Source organism: Lepidochelys olivacea, assembly GCF_965140295.1.
Source record: "Lepidochelys olivacea isolate rLepOli2 genome assembly, chromosome: 10".
Lineage (NCBI taxonomy): Eukaryota > Metazoa > Chordata > Testudines > Cheloniidae > Lepidochelys > Lepidochelys olivacea.
The window spans coordinates 68,189,752-68,206,580 of NC_140420.1; positions in this window are offsets into that span (position 1 = coordinate 68,189,752).

The window sequence follows — 16,829 nt, forward strand, 5'->3', positions numbered from 1 at the left end:
TTGGGCTACAAACTCCACATATGTTCCTCAGGAGAAGTGCCTTTTTAACGTTATTGGGTGGAGGGAGAAGTGCAAATGTATATAATGCATATAGTTGTGATCGGTGCACATACCCCGTATACTACTGTAAACAGGGAAGGGAATTAACTAGAGGCTTATTAGAGCAGAGATATATAAAGAGGAGGCAAGGAAAGATGGACAAAGGGAACAGGAGGAGCTTGGCCTTGAATTTGCCCAGTCTGTAGTAAGGTCAGAAAGTAAGGAGGAGAAGGGAAAGGGAAAGTCAATACTGCTTAAAACTCTGTAAACTAATGATTGTTTGTTTTCTCTCTGGCTGAAGTAAACCATCCTTTGTTCATTGTTTAGCTCTTTTCTTGGACCATCTTGTGAAGAGCTCTAGTTCTGACTTGCTGTTAGACCAGGGTGGAGAAATGCCCTGTGTGGTGGTTGTGCATTCCTTGTATTGACAAGATGTAGTAATAATTTCAGTTCTCTTTGCTTTTGCTCCTTTTTCTGTTACCTGTAGTTAAGGTTGCGGCCTTAACGCACACCGAGCTATTCTCACATGCATACGTAGACATGTTTAAAATGTGTTTATAAACATGCGTTGCCCTCCCACTGGCTCCAGACTGTGCTGCTGCTGCTTCTGGAGCGAGCTGGAGGTGGAGAAGTAGGGATGGAAGACAGGAAATTGGAGGGAGGGAATATGTGGAGAGGTGGGTATCCTGGGGGTAGAGAGCATTGAGAAAAGTGCAGTAGACCAGGAGGGACATGGACCGGTAACTGAGTGGCATAGAGCTATGCTAACTATTTTGGAATGGTGGGACAGAGGTGGGGGAGCAGGCACGTAGATGGGGGACAGGAGACTGGGTGTGGGCACAGATATAAGAGGGTATAGCAAACGGGATGAGCATGGAGGGAACTGGGAAAAGCAGAGTTTTGAACCATGTTACACTTCAAACACTTAAAACTTTCAACATTATATATGATAGGCGTTCCAAATGTTCAGTGCTGATAAAACATGTTTCTACACCTCCAGTCCTTGTCACTGTCCACTGCCTCTATACCCCAATCCTGGCTGTGCCCTCACTTTCATGCACATGCCTCCAATAGACTTGCCAAAGACTTGAGGAAGGGAACCCAACCTAGATTCTTAGGATGTGTCAGAGCAGAGCACCCCTTCCTGTGGATCTTATATGCCAACCTGATTTAAACTTTTAACACTTCTTCAAAAAACCTGGGAAGTTCCTAAACAAAAAACTTTGTTAAAAAGTTAAGGTTGAAACGTGTGTTTCCATGAAGGCCAGGTAACAGGTTTTGAAATATAAGCCCACTACACTCTGAACAATATCTGAGATTCAGGAACCCATCTTCAAAAACATTTCAGATGCCACCTTCTGGAGAGTGCTCTATATCTTTGGCAATTGAGTTGTTAGATGACATCTTACATCTCTGAATAATTTATCACAATATCATACTTCTGTTACAAAAATTCTACACCTTTTAAAAAACCCAAATGTTAGAAATGCACAGAGAAGTTCCAGAATAACTGTTCATTCCCTGTTATCATATAGCCCTACAGTGTTTTTATCCCCCAAACCATTTACATGCCAGGTATATTCAGGGTCTCCTATAACATCCATATTCAAGTTGTATATCCTAGTATTGTATTGTAGTTGTTGTCATCTTCTTTTTGTTTTATGATGAGATGTCAGCTTGTTTCTCTGCGGGAAACTGACAATTAATTGGTTATTAGTTTCTTCACATGCCGTATTTTGGACATTTGAAAGAAGAGTCCCACTCTTCCTGTGCTTCTCAATAGCTCAACATAAGCTCTCTTTTAGCCCTACTCATTCTGGATTTATTTCTCTTTAGAAGTACTTTGGAGTATTGGTATGCTTTCACATTTCACTCTGAGGTGCTCTTTCACATTCATTTATTATGTGCTATGTGTTGCCATAACACCCCATAAGCTAAACTTAACCTGGCTACCTCTTTGTTCCTTTTTTCAGTCTCTTGCTAGCTGCATGCCTGCTGTTGCATTTATCAGTTCAGCATTCTGTTTAAGAGATTTTATATAACTAAAGGAGGAATGGGATGAGTTCCACACTCCTTGAGACTTGATGAAAGTGGCACTGGCAAGTAGAAGGGACTGAGCTGACAATGTATTGTCATTGTAAACATTTCTTATTAAAACATGACAATTGCAGAGGTTTGAAACCACATCAGGAATACCATGTGCAATTCTGGTCTCCATGTTTACAGAAGATGAATTTGAACTGGAACAGGTGCAGAGAAGGGCTACTAGGTTCTCCATTCCTCTGATCATCCTACCATATAAGAGGAGACTTAAGGTGCATGACTTGTTTAGCATTAACAAAAAGGATGAGGGGAGATATGATTGCTCATTATAAATACATCAGAGGGATAAACACCAGGGAGGGAGAGGAGTTATTTAAGTTACGGGACAATGTTGGATCATGAACAAATACATTTAGGCTTAAAATTAGACAGAGGTTTCTAACCATTAGAGGAGTGAAGCTCTGGAACAGCCTTCCAAGGGGAGTAGTGGGGACAAACCACCTAACTTGTTTTAAGAATGAGATTGATAAGTTTATGGAGGGGATGGTATGATGAGACTGCCTACAATGGCATGTGACCCCTCTGTGACTGCAATTAGCAAATATCTCCAGCGGCTAGAGATGGGACATTAGAGGAGGAGGGCTCTGAGTTACTACAGAGAATTCTTTCCCAGGTGTCTGCCTGGTGGGTATAGCCCATATGCTAAGGATCCAACTGATCACCATATTTGAGGTCAGGAAGGAATTTTTCTCCAGATCAAATTGGCAGAGACCCTGATGCTGGGGAGGGTTTTGTCTTCTACTGCAGCATGGGACATGGGTCAATTGCTGGTTTTAACTAGAGTAAATGGTGGATTTTCTGTAACCTGAAGTCTTTAAATGAGGATTTGAGGACTTCAGTAACTCAGACAGATGCTATGAGTATAGTACAGAAGTGGGTGAGTGAGGTTCTATAGCCTGTGATGTGAAGTAGGTCAGACTAGAGATTGTGATGGTCCCTTCTGGCCTTAAAGTCTATAAGGCTATAGTCCATGAAAGATTATCATTGCTTTAAATATCTAAAATTTGGGAAGCTTTGTGACTTGTCTCTAGTTATTTACTGGGGTGGTTTTTTTAAGCAAATGTTTTTAAATGGATGGCTTCTTTGGTATATTGCAAGAAAAGAAATCTATTCCAGAGGGCCGAGATTTTTAACTGTGAGGGAAAAACATAGCTACAGAAGCCCTAATTACTACTCTTCAGATCTTTTTGTGTGACAGGTTCAGCATTGTTTCACCATTCACTTTATTGGCACTTAGAATTGTCATAACGTTTTTTAAGATCTTGTCAGGACTAGTCTGTGGAGTTGAGATACAACGACAAAATAATACCAGGACAAGATTTGAATGTCAGAATGATACTGATATGCAAGCTCCGCTACCATGGGAAAAGGAAAGCAAAGATGAACAAGCTAAACACACAAATTGAAACAGCCCAGGAGGCTCTGCTTCTGCTCCTTGTCTGATTGCACTGGGAGTTTCCTTGTCTTCCAGTAACAAGTCCACACCTGTTCTTTCTCCCTGATTCCCACAAAGCACCTGCCATGCCTCTCCCTCTGACTCCTCTCCCTGCTAGGGAACTTCAGAAAACCATCCCTGCCAAGGCTACCACTGGTTTAGGTGCACTGATCTTAGCACTAGTGGTGGGCCCTACTGCGGACAAGCCTTCAGCATCTCCTGGCATGTTTACCACTACATTAACTAAACTTGCTAAGCTCCCCCAGAAGCTGTATAGCCCCAATGTCCTTTTCTTAAACCAGTAGACCTGACCGGTGGATTCTGGAGTGAGTTCAGGAATGGGGTGGCTGAAAGTATTCTTATTTAGTGACTTGGTCTGGGATTTACAGCACAGTGAAGAGCAGTTCCTGACCCCGGGTTGCATACAATGTCCCATGAGCCACTGTTGTGAATCAGAGACTGGACAGGGGAAAGAAAGTAGCATGGGATTTGGGAAAGGGGGTATCATGGAGGGGAGTTCACCAAAAGGCAAACATTGCATGGTTCTGCTTGCGTGGTTCTGTCTCTGTCAAAGAAATGGCTAGGTATTTTTGTCTCTGGGGCGGAGGAGGAAGGGTCATGAAAAGGACCAAGGAGGGTAAATGACTGAGGTCCATTGTGCTTTTACATTCCTCACAAGCTACTCCACAGTCACATACGTACCCACAATTAGAACAGCCAGTTTGCCTGTCAGCCAAAGGCTCCCTACAAACACTTACTGACACCACTGGTCTTGTGAATATTAAAGCTTTTTGAATCAGGATCGTAATGTAAAATTTTCATTGAGGCAATTCTGGTGTTTCTGGGTTGCCTTTCAAATGTCTCTGACACTCTTCAATCCTGTCATGGCTACTGTTTCAATACTCCTTCCGTCCTGTTTTTATTGAAATGGTTGACAAGGGGCATAATCCAACACTTTTGGAAATCAGTGGGTGTCTTTCCATTGACCTTTAGATTGGGCCCAGTATGACTGAGGTTTACTTTCTCCCTTTTTCCTATACACATACTCTTTTCCCTTTTTGAGGGTGTGTGGGGAAGGGTGTGAGTAAAACTAAACGACACTTTGCTGCTGTCTTAAATTTAATGTGGTGTCTCCTTTTAAAATCCTTCGTGTCTCGTGTATTGGTTACAGCTCCCTTCTCACTCCACCACTGTGGTCTTAAGCAAAGAACTGCATTTCTGTGACATTTGGCTCATGCATTGATTACTCATGCCTGCTCATGCTGTGGTCGCTGTCACTCGTTACAATTCTATGTAGACATGAACCTATCCTGGTGCCATTCTTGTCACAGAAATTTAGGGGGGGAAAGTGTGTGTCTTGTCAAGTGTGTACAATGGATTAGATGAGACCCCACAATGTCCTCTAGGTTCCCCCCTTAGTTTGGCTAAGTAGGGTGAGGGAGCTAATGTGACATCATAACCCTTTCATTGTGTGATTTCATAGTATCCATATAAAAAAACTGGTGGCACTTGAATGTTGCTTGAGCAGATGTTGGGCACAGCAGCTCTATTCAGCCATCAGTCATGTTCCAAATTCCCTTATCTCTTCTCTCGGTCCCACTACGCACCTCCAGGCTTTCCCTGGGTGGAGCTCCCCAGAACTACAGCATAGAGGCTACATTATTATCTCTGTGGTATGCAAGCAAGCAAGCTGTGCCATCCCTATTTTCAATTTTCGGCTGTTTCTACCAGTTCTGGTCAGGCTGGCTTACCCTCAGGAACTAACCCTCCACATTCCTAGCAGGAAGCCAGTATCCTCTCTAGTGACACCAGTTAGACCATTGTTTCCTTATATCCTCTTCCCTTTGTGTTTACAATTTCTCTCCTCTTAGCTACCAATGAGCAAATTTCCAGTGGCTCAGGGTTTTCAGCAGCACCCAACAGTCTGGCACCTTACCTTGACCTCTGGAGTCTGCAGAACTGGCATGGAAACACTCTCATGAGAGTCCTGATTCCTCCTCCTCTTGGCTGGGCCTAAAATGCTGTGAGAACAGACAGATTTCCTTGCAGCATTTTGGCACTTTTTCATCCGTTCCAGCCAAAACCAAAAAGTGCAAAAATTATAGGAGGAAAAAAATGAATTGTATGTTTTTGAAACTCAAACCCTATCTGAATTTTGCAAAAAAAGTTTTGGGTCACTTACTTCATCTCAACTGGCTCATCCTCCCCACTAATAATCCCAGTGTTTATTGCAGAGCTTTGTGGCTTCCTTTTTCCTGTCCCTGTGTGCATCTTGTCTGGTTGGCACAAAGCCCCAGGTTCTGCTCCCTTCCTCCACCTGCCCCCTCAACCTCTGCATCCCCAACCACTGGATATTTCAAAAATCAAATCTTAATCCTTCAGACACTTGACTTCTTAGAGATCTGCAGCTGCTCAGGGATGCCCTTTTCAGACTTCTGTGCTGAACCTGCCTTCCTTGCATTCATGTTGGACTGTGGCTTTTGGGCTGTGCTGAACTATTTAGAGAGCTGCTGACAACCCATGGAAAACTCTGCAAAACATTCCATTGAGAGACCATTCTGCTTTGGTGTCATTTTCTGTGCCCTGCTTCTTATTATTAGGGTTACTTGCTGAAAACAGGACCTTTGTTTCTGAGTTCATCTGACCCTGCTGTTTGTATTCCTCACTTGCAGAGCTGCTGTGTAGGTCTGGACACACCGTCATAATAGAACCAGCTTGAACATAGTTTTTCTCCGACCTCTAAAAAGGACCTCTGACCTATAAGGTTCGGAATTGGTTCCTCACTAGGCCTCAGGCTTCCTCTTTACAATCCACACAGTCGTCTGCTTCCAGCTCTCATTTACCCCCTCACCTGTTCTCCAGACAATTGATCCTCCCCTTCCAAGTTCAGCTCCTTCTGAGTTTGAGGGCTGGCTGCTCTATCTGCTGGCCTCTCGCTCCCCTATTCACCTACCTGGAAAGATACAGTGTTGGGTCCCTGGTATTTCCAGATCCAGATATTTCTAATGTAATCTGGAGCTTGGTATTATTGGGACCTATAAAGCACTGAGCCTTGGCTAGCTATACCCTCCTCTGCATTGTGAACCATAATGTAGTGAGTCAGCACAGCAGCTCAGAGCAGACCGAGCGCATCCTGATGTGGACAGAGGAGAGGGGGAGGGGCTGGTAGCCTACTGGCAAGCTGAAGGTATCCTGTCACAGGCCTGGAAGAGAGAGAAATGGGAAACTCCACAGGCTTCTCTCCAAGGTTGATTAAGCATCCAAGTTGAACCAAACTTGTAAAGCTTTCAAAGCTTGTTGGCCCATCCGTAATTATGATCTGTCTGTCGCCTCTCAGCTGGTTGCTTTAAATCACGATTCTATCACGAATGATGTCAGGCAGCAGGAGCACAAGAACACTTAAACCAACCTGCTTTCATGCAAATATTTCATGAAGGGAAGAGTATGTAATCTGCAAATGAGCAGCAGAATTCCCTATGGACAGAATACTTTTAAAAGTTTCCTTGACACCTCTGCAGGTCCTGTAAAGGCCCAAGTTCAGGATCCCAGCACACATCCTAAATGTGAGGTAGAGGATGTCTTCGGCTCAGGACCCCTGCAATTTATGTGCAGCTCTGCAGGGGTAGATGGCCAGGAGATCCACATAGTTCTAGATCAGGGGTTCTCAAACTGGGGGTCTGGACCCCCCAGAGGGTCATGAGGTTATTGCATGGGGGGTCGCGAGCTGCCAGCCTCCACCCCAAACCCCGCTTCGCCTCCAGCATTTATAATGGTGTTAAATATATTTAAAAGTGTTTTTATAAGGGGGGGGGGGAGTCGCACTCAGAGGCTTGCTATGTGAAAGGGGTCACCAATACAAAAGTTTGAGAACCACTGTTCTAGATCCTCTGATCCCATCACTTTCAAATCCTTCCTTTGACATACCTAGAATGTCTTTGGGTGGGATTTTCAGAAGTGCTCAGTGTTGGCCTAACTCTGTTCCTATAGAAGTCAATGCGAGTTTTAACAGTGAACAGAGTTAGGCCAATGATGAGCACTTTTGAAAACTCTATCCTTGGTGTCTTGGAATTATCTAGATTTTGCATCTAGCTGGGGATGGAAAGCTGCACCATATCACTTCTCCCTGAAGCTTATCACCTTAATATAAGACATATGCAATGTCTTTTTTTTTGCTTCAATTCTGCACTGACATAAGAAGCTTCTTGAAGCAGCAATGAAGGAGATGAAGACTTAGTTAAAAGTCACACTTCTGATTATTTTAATTAGGCTCTTTAGCTTTGAAAGCTCTTTTGGTGTTTTAAATAACAAACTTATTCACTGGGTGGCTTTTTCACACTCCGTCTCTCTCCTAGCTAGTCCTACAATAGAATAATTCTCTTGCATTCTGCAAGTCTTGTTGTTAAAGTTTCCTAAATGCCTCTTTCATTTAGCCCAACATTAAAAACTACATCAGTTTTTTCTTTGAAAAATCCCTCTCCTCATATTCCTCTCACTTTCTTTTTACATACTGCTGCCTCACAAACCTGATCCCCGTCCCACCCTGCAGGAGTCCCCATAACTCTTATGGCTGCATCTCACTGCAACAGACTCTTCAGTGTTGTTGACGAGTCTGTGTTCTCTTGAAGATTAAGAAGCTGGCACAAACTAGAAAACAATTTCCCTATTACTCAATAGCCAGACCAAGTAACTTCCTAATATTGCAGTGGAAAATTTGACTCCCAGAGGCCAGAGATACCTAAGCATGTTACAAGCAGCATTATGCAAGACTAAATGAACTTATTTTCCTCAGACTATTCTGCATGATTCACTTAATACTTTCATCATCTTTTAAAACATTTGCTCTTCAAAAGGCCAGAAGTAGCCTAAGAGAGTCCCTATCTGAGGGCTGCTCACTAGCTGTGAAATCTGGTTCTCAGGAGACAGATTTTCATGTCACACATCCACATCGGCACTAATAGGCATGCTTCATACAAAAGCCCAAGACTTGAATGTGTGCTCTTGTCTATTTACACTGTAAGTGCTTCATGGCAGGGACTCTCTCGTACTATGTGCATGTACAATGCTTATCACAATGGGGCCTCAAAATCGGTCGGAGGCTCTAGGTCAGTGATACTCAGACTGAGGCTCGTGATGTACAAGTGGCTCTTTGCAGCATATGATACTAAAACATTGTGTGATTTTCTTATTAACCAATCAGGATGCTTTTACTATGTTACTAACCAATTGTAGTTGATAAAATAATAATACTTCAGTCATTTTGCTATGAGAATAATATATACATATTATTATGTATTATTATTTTATTATATAAACTAAATATTTCCTGTCATTCTGTTTTAAATAGGAATATATAGAACTATAGTAAATGAAACAGTGAATTCACACTCCTGTGGCTCTTTTGGGTAATGTTGATCACTAATTTGGCTCCTGAAACCCTGAGTATCCCTGCTCTAGGTGTTACTGTAATACCAATTGAATGGACATGGATACCAAACTACTTTTGCACTCCTAGATGTGATACCGGAACAGGAGTGAGGTGGAAACAGGCAGCTCCTACTGCTCAGATTGCAGCTGGTAGGTGGATATAAAGAAGATTTTATTCTCCAGGGTTATCCATCTGTCCCCATTAATAAGTATAGTAAATTCACTTTAAAAATGTATTTTTGATCTTTAAGTAATGGGATCGTTATTTTTAAATATCAAGCTTTATGCCTGCAATGAGTGTTCTGATTTGCTGCTGACTTTTAGTAGAGAGTAGTACAAACAATAGTGCTGTTAAGTGTTATGTTCCATACTAAACTCAGGATCAGATTTAAAACCACTAGCTGAGCCAGATCTATTCACAGGAAATGAAGTTCGTCTCTTGTTCTTGAGACTAAAAAGAATAAAAAACATGGTGTTTGAGCAGGGGACACAGGAGAAACCGGCATATAGACACACTAGGCTCCAGCTTTATAAACTTTAATATTAAGGGAGTGGGGACTAACTCCGTCTCCCCAAACTGCCAGCCATTAGTTGGGTCCAGTGAAGGGGAGAAGGGCCTTATGCCATACAAGTGGGGAATGAAGGGTGTCTCTTTTACCCAAACTCTTGCAATTAATGATTTAGCACATTGCTAAATCCCACCAGCATCTCGGGAGTAATGATGGGGAGCTGTGTCTACAAAGACTTAAGGCTTGCTGTTCCTTACAGGCAAAGAGAGTCCAGCGGCCAGTCTTGGGCCCCCTGCTCAGGCTTACCCCAGGAGCTGGCCCAGGAAGCCTCTTGACAACGCTTCTTGACATTTATTGCCCCCAAGCTGATTTTTAAGATGCTTTGTCTTATCTTTACTATCCTCACCTATCGGGCCTCTAGGATGCTGTGTGAAGGTGACACCTTGCTAATCTTTCCTGGAAGGAAAAATTCCTTCCTGACCCCATAAGATGTTGGGGTTACATTCACAGCAAAGTTGCAAACCTTGCTCTGATACCCACACCACACATTGGATGAGGCAGCCTTCAGTAGCAAGAATGGTTGTTATGTATCCAGGAATGTTAAAATACAAAGGGGATGTGGTGGTTTGCTGCAATTAATCAGCTCTCTCAGCCCTCCTGATTTGGCCAATGGGTGGCTAGGGGAGGTGGAGTTCAGCCCTTGCCTATATCTGATCCTCATGTGCACTCAAGGCAGGGCTTAGGAAAGGGAGAGGGCACTGGTGCCAGAAGTTATGTGCCCTGCACCCTCAACCAGGTCAATCAAACACCCCTACCACTGAGAGAGACAGGGCATTGTCAGAAGGAAGCGCTGCCGGAATGGAAAAGCCTAACAAGAATTGATTTGTAAGCAGGCGTTCTACTTCAACCATTGCTGTGAAGGCATGGGGGATCACTTTCGGTTTAACGCTAATAGGAACTGTATGCTACCCTGCCAGTCACATGGCTCCACCAGAAAAGCCGGTCTAGCCAGCAACAAGTATCTGAAAAGAGAATGGGTACGTGCAGAAAAGAGAGACTCCACTGAGGCAGTGGTTAAATGACACTTTACCCATGGCTTTATCTAGATGAGGGAAGTGGGTCATGTTTGAAAACATACTGGTTAACAGGAGTTAACGAACGCCATTTTAAACATGACTTTTCCCCTACTATTGTTACATTTTAGCACTTCTCATAATGTGTCTTCTGGTCATGGCTGCCCCTAAGCTCCTTTCTCTTGGCTCCAGTGCTGATCATGCCCAACTAATGCTTTTTGAGAGGTGTTCAAATATGTCTACACTAGGTGCAAAGTCATGTTAAAAATTGTTCTCACTAACACATTTTCAAACTTGACCTACTCTCCTAGTCTAGTCAAGGACACAGTGGAAATGCAGCCTAAAGATGGTACCTTTTACTACTGAATGACTGTTGACATTCTTCCTCTGTGCAGGAGTTGTATTCTAGCCCGCATGCAGACACTTCTGCAGAGGCAGGAAGTAACTTCGTCTAAAAGAAAAAAGATAGGACTCGTTGATACACATCTAAATAAACATTTCCTCGGATAACCCAAACATCACTGGAGCAGGTCAGTGCATCAGTCGTCATTGCGCTCTGCTAGTCTAGTGCTGTAGATGAAAAGCTTTTAAAATTCATGCAACTTCTAATTTGCCTTGGGCTGGAAAGCCTTCAATTACTCTCACTCCTGAGTTTCCCTTTGGATGTGCTATGGTTAACCCATTCTCTCCATTTTTGCAGGTGGCAACTGTGCCAATGATTTTGTGCACCTGTTACGAACAGATCAGTTTACACCAGAGCAATTCTCTAGCCCTGGCCTCAACCACCCACTCTGTTTTTATTGCTGTTAGTGAGGCATGAAACCAGTTTTTCAAAGAGGTATTCCAGTGGGATTCACCACGTTCTCTTCTATTTTTCCTGTTTAAAATTCAACTTTTGTTTTTGTTTTGCTTACCAATATAGGTCGATGAAAATGTTTGTAAAAGGCCTGAGAGATGGGGACAGGGTAAAGATTACAGATTACATCGTCGTATGTATGAACCCTCATCATCTTTGCTGGGATCGGTGGTGGAAACAACTTAAGGAGCAAACTGCTGCTTAAAATGGCTTACTGCATTTTTGTTACTGGTAATTAATGCAGATTACCCAGTAGCTAGTGCAGCTTTTGATAACTGATTAATCCATGAAAGCTGAGGTCTTTTCTTGAAGTCCTGCTGTAGCTGAAGACTCAGGAGCAGCTCAGCCCATGAGTCTGTAGTCAGTAGCGCGAGGTTTGTGTGGCTCTGCTCTGCCCGCTCATACAACGCACCTCTTAAAGGAACAGTGCATACAAAAAATCCTCTTAAAAATGCATGTGACGTGGAACCACAATGACCTGTTTTTAATCCTCTAAATCAAACCCAAGCAATAATGGCATAAGTGACCAGGCTTAAAAAAGCTAATAATCGCAAACAATGACAAAACAGTTAACTTGGATCAAAGTGGAGTTAGTAAACACATGATTACGTACTGCACTCAGAGAAAGCAATGGGCAGCTGCATGCACTGAAGAATTGTTTCTTACCTGGTTTATGTTATCAAACAATTTAGATGTGTAGAATGTGATTTTTTTCTTTAAAATGCATACATGCACCAGTAGAGGGCATGCACATCTTATTAAATGGAGAGACACGCCTACTAATTAATAAATCTCACAAGTAGATGGAACTACACCGACGTTCACAACATTCCCAAGCAAAGTGCTCATTCAGTAGTAGCATGGAAACAACTCACCCCAGCAGACTCATGTTATCTGCTCTTTCTTGTAATAGGCAGGAAATCGGGGAAGGGGAGAGGGGTATAAAGCACATTTTTGAACGTACATAATCCATCGTCAAAATGATTATCTTTCATGTTCATGCGTAGTCAGATTGTGGCGATGATTAGAGTTGACTAGACATTTATTGTACTTCTAGTTTTTCCATCAGACTGTATCTGCTAGTTCTGTTGATCACTAAAATCTCATCCTTGCATTACAGATCAGACCCATAATAAATTAGAGGAAATGAAGGAGGGAGAGTCAGCAGCTTTTATAATATGTTAGCACAGTGTTACTGGGGAAAGGGAGGCTATTTGCATTTGATAAATGAAATCAGCGATAAACTATACAGTAGAATCTCCTGTCTTATTGTGTCCAATACACTTGCAGTACATTTAATAATCTTCATAAAGGAGAAAATGAATTGGAGAAATAGGCTGCTTTATGATAATATCCCATATGTTACCGAATTCATGCAGGCAGAATCACACTAATGAAGAGAAATGATCATTTATGTAGGGCTTGCAGGCCTTGCTTAGGCAGATTAACAGGGGATGGAATAGGAGGCAGCAAACAGCAATGGCAGGCTGCCCGAGAACCAATCAATACAGACTGGAGTCAAAGGGAGAGTCTGATTCCCAACACAATAGGAATGATTGGTGTCCGTCAGTATTAATTGATTATCCATAATTTAGGCTCACAGTAAGAATGAACCCATTTTGGGAGGCCCCAAACTGAGCAGAACGAAAAGCAGTGATTCCATATGCTGTACAGGTAAGAGGTGGGTAGTTAATTTTAGCTGCTGACCTGATTCCATGCTGAATGACAAATATCTACAGCAATCCTCAAGGACCAATCATTTACTGCATTAGTCAAGCTTTCAGAATACTCAAGTACATTTAATTTTACACAGGGTGCTGCCTTTGGGAATGCAATTATGATTTTAGCTCTCCAAAAAGCTCTGACTGCTTCAGGTTGATTTCAATTAGTGCAAGGCTGAAATTCCTCTTCTTTAAACGTTGCTGAAATTGAGGTATATTGTATATTTAACATGGCATGGTCTGGTGTTCTGAATCATCCTGATTCTCTCAGCGATGTTCAATATTTCTACCACTAGGAAAGCAGAGTTGGTGCAGAATTCAAATGAATGAAGTAATCTTCCACCTGCAAATATAAAGTCAAGATCAGGAAATGAAGTGACTGCACACACATTTTCTCTCTCACTGAAGGATCTGCTTCACAAAGCATTATCTGTCTTATGGGGAGAATAACCTGGCAAAAGTGCACTTTGGATGATTTTATAAAACACATTCTCCTTTCAGGAGAAAGGATAGTCTTGTGATTAGGGCCCTGGAATAGGAGAAAGGATCTGGGTTCAATTCCCAGTTCTGCTACAGTCTTCCTGTGTGACCTTCCCTCTGATTCAACAAAGCTCTTAAGCATGCACATCAGTCCCATTTTAACTTCAAGCACATGCTTCGGCACTTTGCTGGATCAGGGCCTTAATCACGCTCTTCTTCAGTTTCTCATCTGTTAAATGTAGGTAATAATATTTCCTTTCCCTAACCCTTTGTCTCTTTTATCTGTTTTGATTGTAAATTTTTTGAGGCAGGAAGTCTCTCTCCCGGTGTATTTGTTCCATGCCAGCACCATGAAGCCCTAATCTCAGCTGGAGCCTTTACCTGCTACTGTAATACGAATAAAAAATCATCACCATGGGCTTAAATTGCAGCAAGGGAGATTTACATTAGACGTTAGGAAAAACTTCCTAACTATAAGGACAGTTAAGCATTGGAACAAATTACCTAGGGAGTTTGTGGAACGGGTTCGACAAACACATGTCAGGGATGGTCTAGATAATACATAGTCCTGTCTCAGTGCAGGGGACTGAACTAGATGACCTATTGGGGTCCCTGCCCGTCCTATGTTTCTGTGATTACCTTTGTCAAGTGGAGGCTGGAGTGCATCTTAAGCCAGGGGTCTGTGTTGAAGCTACACACATGCAAAACATGTGATCATCCATGGTAACCTTCACTGCTCTGGTCAAAGCACTAGGGACTGGAGTAGTGGCTATAAAGTTAATTTTCCTTTTCTGTAGAGGAAGTTGGTAGACGTGTGTGTGTGTGAGAGAGAGAGAGAGAGAGAGAGAGAGACTCCCATTGAGGAAAGATGGGAATAAGGGAGGGGACGAGTGAAGAAACTGGTGCTCCCAGCTTCTGGCTAGCACTGGACACAGTGGTCAGTCTGAGGGTTAGCCACTCAGCAGAGAAAATCCATAGAACAATAGGACTCTAAGGCTGCTGTCAGACCAGGACTAAACATCAATTTTTCCTGTATCAGCCGGGGTTTAAATTAAAAAAGGGTAGAGCTTCCTCCAGTTCTAAATGGCATGTGGTAGCACATCCGCTCACACTTGGCTTTGCTGCTGGCAGATGCAGGAGGTATTTGAATATAGGACTTTGGCTTGGGCTTATCTCTCCGTGATTATATTGATTGATTTAAAAGGTCATAGTTGGACGTTCATTTTGCATTGTCACTGCTCAGCTTCCCCCTCTAGACGGAAATGGCTGGATCCAAATGCCATGCTGTGCGGAAGGGATTCGTGTTTTCTATCCCTGGCATCTGACTGAAGGCTCATCTGCACATTTGTATTGGCTTTTCATTTTCAGTTGTTTCTGAATCCGTCCAGTGATTAGTTTGTTGACAGATGGCTTTTCTCTTGAATAAGATACAGTGACTAGACTTTCTGCATGTCCCAGAAGGGCCCTGGCACTTGGCCTCAGGACAGTGAAAAACACCCTGGCATTTTCTGCCTTCACTGAACCGGTCTTTCATTTGTGTATTTTATGGATTTCTCATAGAGAGCAGAGAGACAAAAATGTTAAAGTGCAATTCTACTTGGAAAAGTGACTATGTAAAAATGGCACCTTCTTACTCAACAGCCCTGCTGCTTCTGTGTGTTCAGAGTCATATTTGGTTGCTTTAGTGAGTAAAATGTTTTTTACTGCTGTTTACAACTGACATAGCAGAAAAAGAGAGAGATTCCATGTGCATCAGAAAGTTTACTGAATTCCAATCACTTACACCTGTGAAAACTATTGGAAGCAATGAGGTTGTACAAGTGACACTGAGAGCATGATGTGAAGATAACAGAGTTGCACATGTGTAGATTAGGGCCTGCAGAACTTTTAACTGGTCTGATGTGCAATAAGCAGATAACTTCATTGTACACTTGGTTCCCAGGCTGAGTTTGCAGGGTTGGCAACGAGAAAAAAAAACTTTGCTATGTAAATTGAGCGCACATTAAATGGAATCCCTGAAACACAATAAATGAGATGTTATTCTTTTTCCTTTCCAGAAAGAGAGTTATGCTAAAGATCACAATAATTTAAAGGTGCTGGTAATTACCCCCTACTGAAGAAAACTTTTCAAGAAGAGCATCCTCTCTTGATGGAGTTTTTGAATGGAACCATGCCCTATTTCAGGCAATGTTATAGTTGCAATAAGGCTCACCTGAATAATTCCTTAACACAACTGTAGACTGACACAGCTAGGCACAAGAAATAAATTCCCATTTTCCCCCCACTGATAGCAATTTTTCACAAACCCACACTGCATCCTTTTTTCACCAAATTCTTTAGCTTTTCAGCCTGTGAATTGGATTGCTTTGTATTTCAGCTTCTAAACTGATTTATAAGCCCATTCCAGCTTTCATGAATTGCAAACCCAATTAAAATACTATTTGTAATGCACATATTGAAGAGAGAGCAGTGTGTCTGCTACTGGGTGTCATCCTTTAGCATAGCACATCTGAAGACCACTGTATAGCTAGTCAAATATTTGCCAGAAAGAATATCTTTGTATAAGGGTAAGAGCTGGGTGGATAATGAAAGAAATAATTTTGCAAATATTTCATTTTTAAAAAATCATACATTAATATACCATTGGGACTTATTCACCCAGATCTTAAAATTGGGTGAGTAATAATAAAAATATTAAAATAAAATGCTAAAATCTTTGGATAAATTGTTTAGAGCTGGTAGAATAATAACAGCGTATATGGTTGCTTTTTTAGCAGGATTTCATATCTGGAAATCAATTTTTGCAATTGGTGGTCCAAGTTTTAATACCATTTGTCTTATTACATTTAGTTAATCCTTGCTTATTTGTGTGTGAGCACAGGGATATAGTGTATATATTCTTGTATATGTGCTTCATATGTAAATTTTAGGTGACTAGGTGGTGCTGTGAATTAATGTCAGATTGAAATCTGATTTAGTCCCTAGCCTGCAACCACAAAACCATCACATAAGGTGGTTTGATTGGCAGTCTCTGCTCAGTAATGGGTCAGTAGAGAGTATTGTGGATCAGAACTGATACCATCTGGAAAGCTGAACTTAAGGGAGAGAGCTTGCAGAGAGTTTGCTCAAGATGTGTTTCACTGTGGAAAAGAAGCTCTCACCTCAAATGTTGTTAGGCTTTTCAGGAGC